Source organism: Trachurus trachurus, assembly GCF_905171665.1.
Source record: "Trachurus trachurus genome assembly, chromosome: 15".
Taxonomy (NCBI): domain Eukaryota; kingdom Metazoa; phylum Chordata; class Actinopteri; order Carangiformes; family Carangidae; genus Trachurus; species Trachurus trachurus.
Window position 1 is genome coordinate 28,731,867 of NC_139906.1, and position 18,549 is coordinate 28,750,415.

Consider the following 18,549-nt stretch of genomic DNA (forward strand, 5'->3'; position numbering starts at 1 on the left):
ACATTAAGGTGGTTACTTCACTTTTTTGTTGGTAGATTAAATAAATTCACCAAAAGTTAACAGCTACTGTGACATACTGTGCTGTGCTTATTGTCTGACCATGTCATGTCAGGTATCATTGTAAAGCTCTCTCTCCTGAACAATCATGTATAGGCTCCAAAAATGGTAATTTCCTCCGAATCTGTAACAAATCATAAAAGTACGATTTACATTAACAATCTATGGAATTCATTAAAGGCCGTTTTCTCAAAATGAGTTTTTCTTCAGCAGCACTTACAGTGGAGACACTAAACCTTCCAGTTTCATTCCTGTCTATTCTGAAGGTTTCTGCAGAGGGGATTGTTGCTATATCATTCAAAGCCTGATTTATACAACATTTTATTCCTATAAAACATGGCGAAATTAGATTTTTTTTAGGGCTGGTGACAGTATTTTCTTATTTACAGAGTGATAAAAAGAGAATCCCCTCTGTAAAGACTTCTAATATGTCAACAAAATAAAACAATAATTTTGAAAGGGGTTTTATCCATTGTTCAGATTTCAGTTCAGGAAATGTATGCAAATTAGCGCATATTTCATTAGATATTGCCTCATTTACATATTTAAACATAAGATTTGACAAAACTTGCAATACAAAAAATATTTGTCTTATGTGATAAACTTGTGAAGTTCCATGGTGATATCGGAAAGTGTGGACAGTGCAAAGTATTTTAGGGTGTGGTCTGGTAGAAATCATGATCATCAGGAACACAGGACACTGGACAGTGACTGTGTCTACAATGTTGTGTGTTATACAACGCACAGTGTGGAGTGCACAGATGTGAGTCAGGGGAGGATGATCAGGATGATGCACGTCAACGATGAAGATGCGTACGCTGAACTCTTTTAATGTTTGGAAAAATATTGTGTGTTTCTTTAATCGTTTTTTATTGAAAGCATTTTAACATTTTCACACAGTTCAGCTGAGTGACTTGCAAAGCTGGTTGTCAAAAAGTTTTATCAGGCATCTTGACCACAGCTTGTTGGGCCATTTTGTGTTGACGCCTTCTTATCAGATATCTGAACAGCGATGAGCAATCATGTGTAGCCAATACACAGACAGCTTTGAATGGAACATATTGAAATGCAACGGTGTACCCTAGTATGTATGCCACGGGTGGGGCTGTGACCGTGTTGTGTGTTATGTGTGTTGTCTTGCTGAGGACTAACAGAATGAATAAAGTTTTCTGTCTGACTGACTGAAATACACCAATATCACTTTTGCTCTAAAAATAAAGTTTGATTGACTGATTGATTAAGACTTGAGAGGTTTTATATAAACGCAGTCCATTTATTTGATAAATCACAATAGCACATTAAAGCTAAACAATAAGGAAAGTAAAAGGTGAGAATAAAGGCACAGTACCTGCAGTATATAACACATTGTGTATAAAGTTACTAATTCAGAACAATTAGTTACTCGTTTAAAAAGAAAAAGGGAAGTGCTTCTAAATGACTGTGTTTTCACTGATAAAGGTGCATAAATAGCTCTGATTGCATCTTTAAAAGAGTCCTATAGATGTTGTGTTACAGCAGCTGCTAGTAAAGGGAGATACAGATACAGTAGCTGTTTACCTCATAGCAAAATAACAACATGTGTGTTTGCTGCGACCTAGATATAAATACTGTTATTTAATTTACATTTTAATGATTTAGGTTGCAGTGAGCCAAAACAGTTTAAAAAGTTAACATTTGCTATTTAAGTTGTATTTTTATTTAGCTTATATTTCATATTATTTGGATTAAAGTCAGAGTTCAATATATGATGTCATCGGTTGGCGCAGGGTGGAGTTGTTGTTTACGTGTGTGCCCCGCGAGTCTGTGCATACTTCCTGTTTTTAAAAGGTAGAGTCAGGACAAATAAAGTTATGTCTACTTGAGAATGCAACATATTCATCTCCTCTGGTTTTAGGATGGTCGTCTGAAAGAGTTCATTCACTGTAATATACAGAAGAGCCTCTTTACAGTTCAGTTCATATAGAAAAGGAGGCAACGTTTGGAACTGAGCTTGTGTTTCATGTGCACATTCAAAGTCAGACTGTTTCTATATCTGTCCCCTCCGATGCAAAGATTGCAGCATCGGCTACACCTGATCAAAAGCTTGTGTGTGTGTGTGTGTGTGTGTTTGTCGAGCATCTGCATCTCATCTTTCACCTGCAGTCTTGTCTGTCGGGCTGCTCTGCCTGAAAATTGATCTGAATCAGTGTGTGTGTGTGTGTGTGTGCGTGCGTGTGTGTAATCAGGTCATGTGAGAAAGACTAGACAAAGAGGAATATGAGGTGTATGTGTGTGTGTGTGTGTGTGTGTGTGTGTGTGTGTGTGTGTGTGTGTGTGTGTGTGTGTGTGTGTGTGTGTGTGTGTGTGTGTGTGTGTGTGCGTGTGTGTGTGTGTGTGTGTGTGTGTGTGCAGGGTTAGACAGAAAGTCACAGCTATATTGCATTTTCCATTCGTGACGTCAGCCCCCCGAGCCGCATGCATACACAACAGGCTTGTTCACAGCCCCCGACCTTGTGACACTCAGACCACAGTCGCCATAATGTGTGTTATTTGAGCCACTGACTAACGTGTAGTACAATGGCACCTTGCATCACTGACACATTTCCAGCTTGCAAGAGTCCTGCGAGCGCGGTGGCTGGAGGGAACGGCACAAAGCCGACGAGTCAGCGGGTTGGTGTTTATTGGCTCTCACGGACGAGTCTGGTCTCTTCCTCCTCAGACTAAATCTCTAAAAACATCCCAGTGTTCTGAAAAAAGAGGCTCAGCAATTTCCTCTAACAACAGGTCACTGCTTCCTCTTATCAAACCTTCTTATTAAAGGTGACTCAGACAGAAGGCGCAAGAGGAAATGATGTCAGATAAAGTTCTCATGGTAATGAATGCTCATTAGTTGACATCACACAGAACACTAAACAAGACTCTCATCTGGCTCCTCGTGGCAGCAAATGTCCACCACCAGTGGACACACCAACATTTTAAATGCTAAAACCTGCAGCTTCTTGGTGCAAAGAGCGTAAAAGCTGGACGGCAGTGGAGATGTTCTGCTCTGAGATCAGTCTCAGCAGCAGTAATATAACAAGCAGGAGCGGCTCGACGGAGCTCTTGCGTCACCCTTTCCTGTGTGTGTGTCCACACACAGTTGCTGCTGTGGTACGGCTGCTCTCTGTCTTCTCTATGTTGCATTTTTAGCAGCTATCTGAGTCCCATCGCCAATGACACCAAAAAAACTAGCCTTTTCTGACCAGCAGCCAATCAATTCGTGCATCTCTAGAGAAAAGTAGACAATGTTTCACAGATAGATTTATTAGAAAAGAAGCCAGTGATTCTTCTGACCTAATTTCCCCAGGCAGCTTATTCCAGAGTTACAGTGCAAAGGCTCTTTCACTTCTGCTTCTCTGCCTCTGCCCCGGGATCTGAGGCTATGAACTGGTTCATATGCACCTAGGAGATCAAATATAAACATGGAGTAAGGCCAGAAAGAGAAAGTGAACTGTATGGTTCAAGATCAGTTCTAAAACATACTGGGAACCAGTGCAAGAGGCTGATACTGGTGTGATGAGGTCACTTGTCTTAGACCGTGTTAAAAGTCTGATGTTCTGGATGGTTTGTAGTCTAGTCAGAGATTTGTGGGTGAAATAGGTAAAGTGTGAGGAGATGTAAACATGCAAACTGGTCTCTGGGTCTTTGAAAGTTGAGCACATAAAAACAGAACTATCTGCATGGGGGTGTGCACAGAAGATGGAAGTGAGAACATCTGCTTTTTGTTGCTATTTGGGGAAGTGACCCTGGGATTAAAAACATTATTCCATTATTTTGAGAATTTAGAAATGATTGGAATTTAATTGTGGAGGGATGTGAGGGACACGGAGGCACAAGGAGTCCCAGGTGAGTTTTGAAAAAAGGAAAAGAGTTTTATTCACCCAAAATGAGATCCTGTTCATTTCACAAAGAGTATTTATGTCCATATATCAAACTTAAATCAAAAGTCTCTTAACTAAATCACCCCATTCACTCCATACTGCTGCAGGCACTTGGTAGAGTCTTACTGGCACTTCCTCTGTTAAAGCCTGCTGCTTCCTGAGGTCCTTCCTTCTGCCCAACCCTGGACACATGACCTTGACAGCAAACACGCCTCTGGTAAAATAAACAATCGAAAAAGAACTGGAACAAGATGATTTTACATAAATGTTTAACACATAAAGATGATCTAAATATGCTGCACATAGAATTTATGTATTTGCAGCAAATAAGTATGTAGGCTAAAATAAAAATACAGAGTTTTGTGTCATCATTTATGTGTTTATAGAATATGGATTTTTAACAGTTGCAGAGGCATTTTTAGGAGACTAAAAACCAGGATATCTTGGTCTCTGTTGTTTCAGTTTTGACATTATGTCTATTGTTTGCACAGTGGAAGATTTACAATATGTGCATTAAAGCAGCTCAGTCCTGCAATATTCATGGTTAAGTGAATGGAAGATATATCCACACTTTTGACCGGTGCCATGTGCACTCGCTGTATTGTAATTAAATACATTAAATGTTAAAGAGAACACGATTTAGCTTTCTGTCTTTAATGTCATTGTGTCCCTAAAATCATTTATACATTAATTAGCATCATCTACATATAAGGGAGCTGTAACTGTAAATTGTCAGCATGTTATTGGTTATGGTATGCGTTATTAATGCATTGCTCTGCAGAAAGGATGCTGTTTTGCTACCGAGTGCATTAAGCTTAGCACGATGATGAGGCCAATGGCCATGTCTGATGATTTGAGGGCCAAGATGTACAGACAAGATTAGCTCCTGATAATAATCTACATAGACATCCTAACATTCTAACATGCCTAACTAGACTTTTTTTTTTTAACATCATCCTCTTGTAATTGCTATAGACTGACGATGTAGATCTTGTTCTGAGGTGTCACTAAGTCTCTTTGGATTAAATGCTCTGTTGAATCAGTGGTATATTCCTGCACTAAGGCTGCAGTTTTAGAACCACACTTCTAGCACCATGAGCTACCTGGAGGCTGAGTTCAGGACTGTACCCTCCAAACTGTGTAAAAGTTTTAAGTGGTTGTTCCACCCAGTCACTATTTTCTGTCTTTTTTATTGATTACTTAGAGTTGCATAATATATATTTCCACTAGATATTTGAAAAAATCTGTCGGCAAAACACAAGATGACATGCTGTGTATAAGGGTTATGTAGCTATATATTCTGCTGTAATAATGAGGTAACGACCCCTGCAAATGTGCAGCACTGACACGTGGAGGTGGAGGAGAAAATAACATGTTGCACTAATTCAATATGTTTCAGGACAATTGTATCATTATAAATATGGAAGATGGCTAAAAAATAATGTCAATTTTATATATATATATATATATATATATATATATATATTATTTATATATATTATATATATATATATATATATATATATATTTTATAAAGCTGTCATTGTCTTCTTCCTGAAAGGTATTTGTGTTCCATTTTCTTAGGAGGCAGTGTCATAAAAACCAGGGCCCTAAACATGTGGTCCTGAAACTGCAGGCTCCTGTTAGGAACATTGTGCACTAAATTGTTAAAACAATTGGCTATATTTTCCATTATATTTATCTGTATAATAAAGGCTGGTTGAGCTCGGTAAATTAAGTGACAATTTGTCATCTGATTGGCCCCCTCTTTTTTTTTCCTACCCAGACTATCAATATTATAAAGGCTTTCAGTAATCTGGTGACCTCAGTTGACCTCTAACCTCCAGGTGTGATTGAACATCTGTTTCATAGCAATGACAGTGCACTAGTTTATTCACCCCTCCTTTATAACTAATGACATGTTACACAGGCTGATGTCCTGTGGAGAACAGCTCTTTGTTTTCTATGCTTTGATGGTAAATGTAAATCAGAACTATGTTCAAACACGGTTCGGGATGTCTGCAGAGAGAGAGAGAGAGAGACTGAAAAATGATGGCAGGTATGATGGATGACAAAGAGCAGCATCGCTTTAATAATGCAGCGTGTAGCCGCTCACTCTGACACCGCGTCTCCCTCTCTCTGCCCGTTTTCCTCCGCTCTCTAGTTTTTAACTGTGTTTCCTCCTTCTCTTCTCCCCTGTTTTTTATTTTTTTTTATCTGGCCCACCATTCCCCCCTCTCTCTTTCTCTCTCTCTGCGCACTCCTCTGCAGAGCGTGGAGAGCTGTCTGTTGACGCACCGACACCACGCGGCCAACCACGCGCCGTCTCTCCAAGGTGCAGGGACGGCGCCGGCCAATGAGAGGCCAGCAGGGGGGGCGGGACCTATCCGGTCCACTCACACTCCACACAGAAAAAAAATCAGTGGTGCTGGGAGAGAGAGAGAGCGACAGGGACCGATGGTGCGGCACTGAGACACGGAGACAGGAGCGCAGACACGGGGAGACACAGGAACAGGAACGCACTATTTTTTTTCTCATTTTACCCCCCTTTTTTTTCTACCGACGCAGCCGCTGCCATGGACGCGTCAGTGTGAGCCGCTCCACTGCTCTCCCAACAGGTTCCACAGCAGCAGCAGCAGCAGCAGCAGCAGCATGTCGACGGCAGAAGGAGCCGGACAGCGTGAGGAAGGGGAGTACGGAAGGGCGGCCAAGAGGCTGAAGACGGGAGGAGAAGGAGGAGGGGGAAGAGGAGCTGGAGGAGGGGGAGGACTCGGACTCAGGCTCGCTGCCCGGGAACGGAGAGCCGGCGGCGGACAACCGGGCCCGCTGGAGCTCCGGACAGTACGGAGCAGGACGGAGGGTAAGGAGCGTGGTGTGTTATCTAACGACATCCTGCAGCACAGCATCACGACCGACTGTGTGTGTGTGTGCGTGTGTGCGCGCGCGCGCGCTGTTGTCATTCAGTCAGCGAGTGAGCAACCTCCTACCTGTCACAAACACACACACACACACACACACACACACACACACACCACACACACACACACACACACACACACACACACCACACACACACACACACACACACACACACACACACACACAGGCTTTAAAATGCAGACATTTAAAGCCAAACTATGATCATCATACACACAGGTGTGTTCTCTGTATCAGATCTAATAACATTAGAACCAGTTGGACCTGAATATTTAGCTAAATGTGTTTTTTTTATGATGTATTAACTAGGCGAGACACTACAGGCAACCCTGTTTTTTCATGCACTGATCAATTTTGAGATTTTGGGCTATTTTTCTTCCTTAACATGTATTCTCTCAGAAAAGTCAAAAAGAAATGGTGGATAATCCACATTAAGGTGGTTATTTTACTTCATTTTGTCTCTTTTGTCTGTAAATTTTTCCTAAATTCACCAAAAGTTAACAGCTACTGTGACATACTGTGCTGTGTTGTCTGACTCATGTCATGTCAGGTGTCATTGTAAAGCTCTCTGGCTCCTGAACAATGATGTAGGCTCCAAGAATTGTCATTTCCTTTGTATTCGCAACCAATCGTAAAAGTACGATTGACATTAACAATCTATGGAATTTTACAGTACAAGTCTTTAGAGGCCGTTTCCTCAAAATTAGTTTTTCCTCAGACTCTGAGCAAATTAGCGATAGATATTGCCTCATTTAAACATAAAATTTGACAAAACTTGTAATACAAAAAATATTTGTCTTAATGTGAGTGATAAACTTGGGAAGTTTCATACTGATATCTGTTAGTTAAATTTTTTTTACCCTATTCACCTGTAGTGTCTCCCCTTAAAACACATAGAGCAATGTGTCAACTCTGTAGTTTTGGTTCATCATTTGTACACAACACAACAGCAACAAGCTGAGCTCCCATTGTTTGCAGGAACTGTCAACGCGTCATATGTCAGTGAAGTGAGGATGTGCTGAATCCAGTCTCACTTCTTTAATAAGGTGTGTGTGTGGTGTGTGTGTGTGTGTGTGTGTGTGTGTGTGTGTGTGTGTGTGTGTGTGTGTGTGTGTGTGTGTGTGTGTGTGTGTGTGTGTGGAGGAGACGAGAGATCCTGAGATGCTAATAATTCTGTAACTCAATCCACCTGCACGGTGCACGGTGCAGCACGCTCAGGCTGCAGCCAGCTCATGTTGTCATTAGTGAAGTGATGTGATGTTGGGTGTTTTGACGTAGAGGTTAACTCTTTGAGAATTCAGGCCTCTGTCATTGAAGAGATTTGTCAACTGTGTGCCAACACAAACACACAAGTTACACATAGTGTGAGTGTCACATTTCACAAATCATTGTTGCGTGAAGTTGCAATATGAGTGAAGCAGTCGCTGATCTCACGTTGCAGAAGTGTTGAAACCGGCCCGTGACTGCTGGTGGTAACTGAAGATGTGTTTTAATTAGATGGCCAGTTGTGGTTGATGAAGCGGTGACAGACAGCGCTGGTGCTGCTGACTGAGGACGACTCAGTCAGGACGTTTGACGTGAAAAGACGCGTGAGCTTCAACATGTTGCCTCCAGCTGCTGCCACCTGCATCAGATGCAGTTTGCATCATTATACAGTAGTGTTGTCACATCACTGCTCAGTGAATGAATGTGAAGTTTTTGGTTTTGGCTCTGATCCTGGGTCCTCTGCTGTCGTCCTATTGGTCAGATTCCATGTGTCAGTGTTGTTGACCCTCCTCTGTTGCTCACCCTGAGGTTTCTCCCATTTTTCCCTGTTAAAAGGGTTTTCCTTATTGTTGTTGTTGTTGGAGCTCCATAGTGTTATGTTATGTTATGTTATGTACTGATTTGTGATTAGTTTGAACATCATGTGACACTGACAACCACAGCAACCTAGATTAAAATATCACACTGCCATAACGCAACCAAAGAGCAACAAGTGTGTGTGTGTGTGTGTGTGTGTTTATCTGGGTCAGTGACAAATACGAGTTGGCAGGATGACCAACACAAAAAATCATTCCTCAGTCATTTGTTATGTTATGTTATGTTACATTTGAACCATTTTTTTTAACAAAAACAAGACTACTGGTAAATTCCCTCAAAATGTCAAATGATGTGACCAAAAAAGATTGATAAATATTAAAGGGATAGTTCAACATTTTGGCAAATTGGCTCATTACCATAATCCCTATAGTCATACAGTAGGTTCATTACCTTTAATTGTCGGTGCATTGTGTATTTGATGAGTTTGATTTGGGAAACCAAGAAATCCCATTAGCCTCCGTAGTGTAGCTCTGAGCAGCTCACGGCTCTGCTCCGCCGTTCTAAAAATAGCTTGCACCAACAATTAAAGGTAACGAACCTAATGCTATGACTATAGGGATTATGGCAAGGGGCCAATTTGCCAAAATGTTGAACTATCCCTTTAATATTTATCAATCTTTTTTGGTCACATCATTTGACATTTGAGGGAATTTACCAGTAGTCTTGTTTTTGTTTAAAAAAAAATGGTTCAAATGTAACATAACATAACATAACAAATGACTGAGGAATGATTTTTTTGTGTTGGTCATCCTGCCAACTCGTATTTGTCACTGACCCAGATAAACACACACACCACACACACACTTGTTGCTCTTTGGTTGCGTTATGGCAGTGTGATATTTTAATCTAGGTTGCTGTGGTTGTCAGTGTCACATGATGTTCAAACTAATCACAAATCAGTACATAACATAACATAACATAACACTATGGAGCTCCAACAACAACAACAATAAGGGAAAACCCTTTTAACAGGGAAAAATGGGAGAAACCTCAGGGTGAGCAACAGAGGAGGGATCAACAACACTGACACATGGAATCTGACCAATAGGACGACAGCAGAGGACCCAGGATCAGAGCCAAAACCAAAAACTTCACATTCATTCACTGAGCAGTGATGTGACAACACTACTGTATAATGATGCAAACTGCATCTGATGCAGGTGGCAGCAGCTGGAGGCAACATGTTGAAGCTCACGCGTCTTTTCACGTCAAACGTCCTGACTGAGTCGTCCTCAGTCAGCAGCACCAGCGCTGTCTGTCACCGCTTCATCAACCACAACTGGCCATCTAATTAAAACACATCTTCAGTTACCACCAGCAGTCACGGGCCGGTTTCAACACTTCTGCAACGTGAGATCAGCGACTGCTTCACTCATATTGCAACTTCACGCAACAATGATTTGTGAAATGTGACACTCACACTATGTGTAACTTGTGTGTTTGTGTTGGCACACAGTTGACAAATCTCTTCAATGACAGAGGCCTGAATTCTCAAAGAGTTAACCTCTACGTCAAAACACCCAACATCACATCACTTCACTAATGACAACATGAGCTGGCTGCAGCCTGAGCGTGCTGCACCGTGCACCGTGCAGGTGGATTGAGTTACAGAATTATTAGCATCTCAGGATCTCTCGTCTCCTCCACACACACACACACACACACACACACACACACACACACACACACACACACACACACACACACACACACACACACACACACACACACACACACCTGATTAAAGAAGTGAGACTGGATTCAGCACATCCTCACTTTCACTGACATATGACGCGTTGACAGTTCCTGCAAACAATGGGAGCTCAGCTTGTTGCTGTTGTGTTGTGTACAAATGATGAACCAAAACTACAGAGTTGACACATTGCTCTATGTGTTTTAAGGGGAGACACTACAGGTGAATAGGGTAAAAAAAATTTAACTAACAGATATCAGTATGAAACTTCCCAAGTTTATCACTCACATTAAGACAAATATTTTTTGTATTACAAGTTTTGTCAAATTTTATGTTTAAATGAGGCAATATCTATCGCTAATTTGCTCAGAGTCTGAGGAAAAACTAATTTTGAGGAAACGGCCTCTAAAGACTTGTACTGTAAAATTCCATAGATTGTTAATGTCAATCGTACTTTTACGATTGGTTGCGAATACAAAGGAAATGACAATTCTTGGAGCCTACATCATTGTTCAGGAGCCAGAGAGCTTTACAATGACACCTGACATGACATGAGTCAGACAACACAGCACAGTATGTCACAGTAGCTGTTAACTTTTGGTGAATTTAGGAAAAATTTACAGACAAAAGAGACAAAATGAAGTAAAATAACCACCTTAATGTGGATTATCCACCATTTCTTTTGACTTTTCTGAGAGAATACATGTTAAGGAAGAAAAATAGCCCAAAATCTCAAAATTGATCAGTGCATGAAAAAACAGGGTTGCCTGTAGTGTCTCGCCTAGTTAATACATCATAAAAAAAACACATTTAGCTAAATATTCAGGTCCAACTGGTTCTAATGTTATTAGATCTGATACAGAGAACACACCTGTGTGTATGATGATCATAGTTTGGCTTTAAATGTCTGCATTTTAAAGCCTGTGTGTGTGTGTGTGTGTGTGTGTGTGTGTGGTGTGTGTGTGTGTGTGTGTGTGTGTGTGTGTGTGTGTGTGTGTGTGTGTGTGTGTGTGTGTGTGTGTGTGTGTTTGTGACAGGTAGGAGGTTGCTCACTCGCTGACTGAATGACAACAGCGCGCGCGCGCGCACACACGCACACACACACACAGTCGGTCGTGATGCTGTGCTGCAGGATGTCGTTAGATAACACACCTCGCTCCTTACCCTCCGTCCTGCTCCGTACTGTCCGGAGCTCCAGCGGGCCCGGTTGTCCGCCGCCGGCTCTCCGTTCCCGGGCAGCGAGCCTGAGTCCGAGTCCTCCCCCTCCTCCAGCTCCTCTTCCCCCTCCTCCTTCTCCTCCGTCTTCAGCCTCTTGGCCGCCCTTCCGTACTCCCCTTCCTCACGCTGTCCGGCTCCTTCTGCCGTCGACATGCTGCTGCTGCTGCTGCTGCTGCTGCTGTGGAACCTGTTGGGAGAGCAGTGGAGCGGCTCACACTGACGCGTCCATGGCAGCGGCTGCGTCGGTAGAAAAAAAAGGGGGGTAAAATGAGAAAAAAAATAGTGCGTTCCTGTTCCTGTGTTCTCCCCGTGTCTGCGCTTCCTGTCTCCGGTCTCAGTGCCCGCACCATCGGTTCCCTGTCGCTCTCTCTCTCTCCCAGCACCACTGATTTTTTTTTCTGTGTGGAGGTGTGAGTGGACCGGATAGGTCCCGCCCCCCCTGCTGGCCGTCTCATTGGCCGGCGCCGTCCCTGCACCTTGGAGAGACGGCGCGTGGTTGGCCGCGTGGTGTCGGTGCGTCAACAGACAGCTCTCCACGCTCTGCAGAGGAGTGCGCAGAGAGAGAGAAAGAGAGAGGGGGGGAATGGTGGGCCAGATAAAAAAAAATAAAAAAACAGGGGAGAAGAGAAGGAGGAAACACAGTTTAAAACTAGAGAGCGGAGGAAAACGGGCAGAGAGAGGGAGACGCGGGTGTCAGAGTGAGCGGCTACACGCTGCATTATTAAAGCGATGCTGCTCTTTGTCATCCATCATACCTGCCATCATTTTTCAGTCTCTCTCTCTCTCTCTCTGCAGACATTCCCGAACCGTGTTTGAACATAGTTCTGATTTACATTTACCATCAAAGCATAGAAAACAAAGAGCTGTTCTCCACAGGACATCAGCCTGTGTAACATGTCATTAGTTATAAAGGAGGGTGAATAAACTAGTGCACTGTCATTGCTATGAAACAGATGTTAATCACACCTGGAGGTTAGAGGTCAACTGAGGTCACCAGATTACTGAAAGCCTTTATAATATGATAGTCTGGGTAGGAAAAAAAAAGAGGGGGGGCCAATCAGATGACAAATTGTCACTTAATTTACCGAGCTCATCCAGCCTTTATTATACAGATAAATATAATGGAAAATATAGCCAATTGTTTTAACAATTTAGTGCACAATATGTTCCTAACAGGAGCCTGCAGTTTCAGGACCACATGTTTAGGGCCCTGGTTTTTATGACACTGCCTCCTAAGAAAATGGAACACAAATACCTTTCAGGAAGAAGACTATGTACAGCTTTATAAATATATATATATATATATATATATATATATATATATATATATATATATATATATATATATATATATATTATATATATATATAAAATTTGACATTATTTTTAGCCATCTTCCATATTTATAATGATACAATTGTCCTGAAACATATTGAATTAGTGCAACATGTTATTTCTCCTCCACCTCCACGTGTCAGTGCTGCACATTTGCAGGGGTCGTTACCTCATTTATTACAGCAGAATATATAGCTACATAACCCTTATACACAGCATGTCATCTTGTGTTTTGCCGACAGATTTTTTCAAATATCTAGTGGAAATATATATTAGCAACTCTAAGTAATCAATAAAAAAGACAGAAAATAGGGACTGGGTGGAACAACCACTTAAAACTTTTACACAGTTTGGAGGGTACAGTCCTGACTCAGCCTCCAGGTAGCTCATGGTGCTAGAAGTGTGGTTCTAAAACTGCAGCCTTAGTGCAGGAATATACCACTGATTCAACAGAGCATTTAATCCAAAGAGACTTAGTGACACCTCAGAACAAGATCTACATCGTCAGTCTATAGCAATTACAAGAGGATGATGTTAAAAAAAAAAAGTCTAGTTAGGCATGTTAGAATGGTTAGGATGTCTATGTAGATTATTATCAGGAGCTAATCTTGTCTGTACATCTTGGCCCTCAAATCATCAGACATGGCCATTGGCCTCATCATCGTGCTAAGCTTAATGCACTCGGTAGCAAAACAGCATCCTTTCTGCAGAGCAATGCATTAATAACGCATACCATAACCAATAACATGCTGACAATTTACAGTTACAGCTCCTTATATGTAGATGATGCTAATTAATGTATAAATGATTTTAGGGACACTATGACATTAAAGACAGAAAGCTAAATCGTGTTCTCTTTAACATTTAATGTATTTAATTACAAACAGCGAGTGCACATGGCACCGGTCAAAAGTGTGGATATATCTTCCATTCACATAACCAGAATATTGTCAGGACTGAGCTGCTTTAATGCACATATTGTATTCTTCCACTGTGCAAACATAGACATAATGTCAAAACTGAAACAACAGAGACCAAGATATCCTGGTTTTAGTCTCCTAAAAATGCTCTGCAACTGTTAAAAATCCATATTCTATAAACACATAAATGATGACACAAAACTCTGTATTTTTATTTTAGCCTACATACTTTATTTGCTGGCAAATACATAAATTCTATGTGCAGCATATTTAGATCATCTTTATGTGTTAAACATTATGTAAAATCATCTTGTTCCAGTTCTTTTTTCGATTGTTTATTTTACCAGAGGCGTGTTTGCTGTCAAGGTCATGTGTCCAGGTTGGGCAGAAGGAAGGACCTCAGGAAGCAGCAGGCTTTAACAGAGGAATGCCAGTAAGACTCTACCAAGTGCCTGCAGCAGTATGGAGTGAATGGGGTGATTTAGTTAAGAGACTTTTGATTTTAAGTTTGATATATGGACATAAATACTCTTTGTGAAATGAACAGGATCTCATTTTTGGGTGAATAAAAACTCTTTTCCTTTTTTCAAAACTCACCTGGGACTCCTTGTGCCTCCGTGTCCCTCACTACCCTCCACAATTAAATTCCAATCATTTCTAAATTCTCAAAATAATGGAATAATGTTTTTAATCCCAGGGTCACTTCCCCAAATAGCAACAAAAAGCAGATGTTCTCACTTCCATCTTCTGTGCACACACCCCCATGCCAGATAGTTCTGTTTTTATGTGCTCAACTTTCAAAGACCAGAGACCAGTTTGCATGTTTACATCTCCTCACACTTTACCTATTTCACCCACAAATCTCTGACTAGACTACAAACCATCCAGAACATCAGACTTTTAACACGGTCTAAGACAAGTGACCTATCACACCAGTATCAGCCTCTTGCACTGGTTCCCAGTATGTTTAGAACTGATCTTGAACCATACAGTTCACTTTCTCTTTCTGGCCTTACTCCATGTTTATATTTGATCTCCTAGGTGCATATGAACCAGTTCATAGCCTCAGATCCCGGGGCAGAGGCAGAGAAGCAGAAGTGAAAGAGCCTTTGCACTGTAACTCTGGAATAAGCTGCCTGGGGAAATTAGGTCAGAAGAATCACTGGCTTCTTTTCTAATAAATCTATCTGTGAAACATTGTCTACTTTTCTCTAGAGATGCACGAATTGATTGGCTGCTGGTCAGAAAAGGCTAGTTTTTTTGGTGTCATTGGCGATGGGACTCAGATAGCTGCTAAAAATGCAACATAGAGAAGACAGAGCAGCCGTACCACAGCAGCAACTGTGTGTGGACACACACACAGGAAAGGGTGACGCAAGAGCTCCGTCGAGCCGCTCCTGCTTGTTATATTACTGCTGCTGAGACTGATCTCAGAGCAGAACATCTCCACTGCCGTCCAGCTTTTACGCTCTTTGCACCAAGAAGCTGCAGGTTTTAGCATTTAAAATGTTGGTGTGTCCACTGGTGGTGGACATTTGCTGCCACGAGGAGCCAGATGAGAGTCTTGTTTAGTGTTCAGTGTGATGTCAACTAATGAGCATTCATTACCATGAGAACTTATCTGACATCATTTCCTCTTGCGGCCTTCTGTCTGAGTCACCTTTAATAAGAAGGTTTGATAAGAGGAAGCAGTGACCTGTTGTTAGAGGAAATTGCTGAGCCTCTTTTTCAGAACACTGGGATGTTTTTTAGAGATTTAGTCTGAGGAGGAAGAGACCAGACTCGTCCGTGAGAGCCAATAAACACCAACCCGCTGACTCGTCGGCTTTGTGCCGTTCCCTCCAGCCACCGCGCTCGCAGGACTCTTGCAAGCTGGAAATGTGTCAGTGATGCAAGGTGCCATTGTACTACACGTTAGTCAGTGGCTCAAATAACACACATTATGGCGACTGTGGTCTGAGTGTCACCAAGGTCGGGGGCTGGTGAACAAGCCTGTTGTGTATGCATGCGGCTCGGGGGGCTGACGTCACGAATGGAAAATGCAATATAGCTGTGACTTTCTGTCTAACCCTGCACACACACACACACACACACACACACACACGCAACACACACACACACACACACACACACACACACACACACACACACACACACACACACACACACACACACACACACACACACACACACACACACATACACCTCATATTCCTCTTTGTCTAGTCTTTCTCACATGACCTGATTACACACACGCACGCACACACACACACACACACACTGATTCAGATCAATTTTCAGGCAGAGCAGCCCGACAGACAAGACTGCAGGTGAAAGATGAGATGCAGATGCTCGACAAACACACACACACACACACACACAAGCTTTTGATCAGGTGTAGCCGATGCTGCAATCTTTGCATCGGAGGGGACAGATATAGAAACAGTCTGACTTTGAATGTGCACATGAAACACAAGCTCAGTTCCAAACGTTGCCTCCTTTTCTATATGAACTGAACTGTAAAGAGGCTCTTCTGTATATTACAGTGAATGAACTCTTCAGACGACCATCCTAAAACCAGAGGAGATGAATATGTTGCATTCTCAAGTAGACATAACTTTATTTGTCCTGACTCTACCTTTTAAAAACAGGAAGTATGCACAGACTCGCGGGGCACACACGTAAACAACAACTCCACCCTGCGCCAACCGATGACATCATATATTGAACTCTGACTTAATCAAATATATGAAATATAAGCTAAATAAAAATACAACTTAAATAGCAAATGTTAACTTTTAAACTGTTTTGGCTCACTGCAACCTAAATCATTAAAATGTAAATTAAATAACAGTATTTATATCTAGGTCGCAGCAAACACACATGTTGTTATTTTGCTATGAGGTAAACAGCTACTGTATCTGTATCTCCTTTACTAGCAGCTGCTGTAACACAACATCTATAGGACTCTTTTAAAGATGCAATCAGAGCTATTTATGCACCTTTATCAGTGAAAACACAGTCATTTAGAAGCACTTCCCTTTTTCTTTTTAAACGAGTAACTATTGTTCTGAATTAGTAACTTTATACACAATGTGTTATATACTGCAGGTACTGTGCCTTTATTCTCACCTTTTACTTTCCTTATTGTTTAGCTTTAATGTGCTTATTGTGATTTATCAAATAAATGGACTGCGTTTATATAAAACCTCTCAGAGTCTTAATCAATCAGTCAATCAAACTTTATTTTTAGAGCAAAAGTGATATTGGTGTATTTCAGTCAGTCAGACAGAAAACTTTATTCATTCTGTTAGTCCTCAGCAAGACAACACACATAACACACAACACGGTCACAGCCCCACCCGTGGCATACATACTAGGTACACCGTTGCATTCAATATGTTCCATTCAAAGCTGTCTGTGGTATTGGCTACACATGATTGCTCATCGCTGTTCAGATATCTGATAAGAAGGCGTCAACACAAAATGGCCCAACAAGCTGTGGTCAAGATGCCTGATAAAACTTTTGACAACCAGCTTTGCAAGTCACTCAGCTGAACTGTGTGAAAATGTTAAAATGCTTTCAATAAAAAACGATTAAAGAAACACACAATATTTTTCCAAACATTAAAAGAGTTCAGCGTACGCATCTTCATCGTTGACGTGTGCATCATCCTGATCATCCTCCCCTGACTCACATCTGTGCACTCCACACTGTGCGTTGTATAACACACAACATTGTAGACACAGTCACTGTCCAGTGTCCTGTGTTCCTGATGATCATGATTTCTACCAGACCACACCCTAAAATACTTTGCACTGTCCACACTTTCCGATATCACCATGGAACTTCACAAGTTTTATCACATAAGACAAATATTTTTTGTATTGCAAGTTTTGTCAAATCTTATGTTTAAATATGTAAATGAGGCAATATCTAATGAAATATGCGCTAATTTGCATACATTTCCTGAACTGAAATCTGAACAATGGATAAAACCCTTTCAAAATTATTGTTTATTTTGTTGACATATTAGAAGTCTTTACAGAGGGGATTCTCTTTTTATCACTCTGTAAATAAGAAAATACTGTCACCAGCCCTAAAAAAAATCTAATTTCGCCATGTTTTATAGGAATAAAATGTTGTATAAATCAGGCTTTGAATGATATAGCAACAATCCCCTCTGCAGAAACCTTCAGAATAGACAGGAATGAAACTGGAAGGTTTAGTGTCTCCACTGTAAGTGCTGCTGAAGAAAAACTCATTTGAGAAAACGGGCCTTTAATGAATTCCATAGATTGTTAAGTAAATCGTACTTTTATGATTTGTTACAGATTCGGAGGAAATTACCATTTTTGGAGCCTATACATGATTGTTCAGGAGAGAGAGGCTTTACAATGATACCTGACATGACATGGGTCAGACAATAAGCACAGCACAGTATGTCACAGTAGCTGTTAACTTTTGGTGAATTTATTTAATCTACCAACAAAAAAGTGAAGTAACCACCTTAATGTGGATTTTCTACCATTTCTTTTGACTTTTCTGAAGGAATATAGGAATGTTAAGAAGAACAATAGCCCAAAATCTCAAAACTGATCAGTGCATGAAAAAACAGGGTTTTTG

The 18,549-nt window shown here is 41.3% G+C and overlaps 1 protein-coding gene across 1 annotated transcript in view; it reads left to right on the top strand.

The window, feature by feature from the left end:
- Positions 1 to 6,412: 6,412 nt before the first annotated feature.
- Positions 6,413 to 18,549, top strand: part of LOC310998082 (heterogeneous nuclear ribonucleoprotein L-like) — a 156,703-nt gene continuing 144,566 nt past the window's right edge. Inside the window, exon 1 of the mRNA XM_083987981.1 lies at positions 6,413 to 6,610. The gene's annotated coding sequence lies outside the window, so the exon portion shown is untranslated. The remainder of the gene's footprint in view (positions 6,611 to 18,549) is intronic.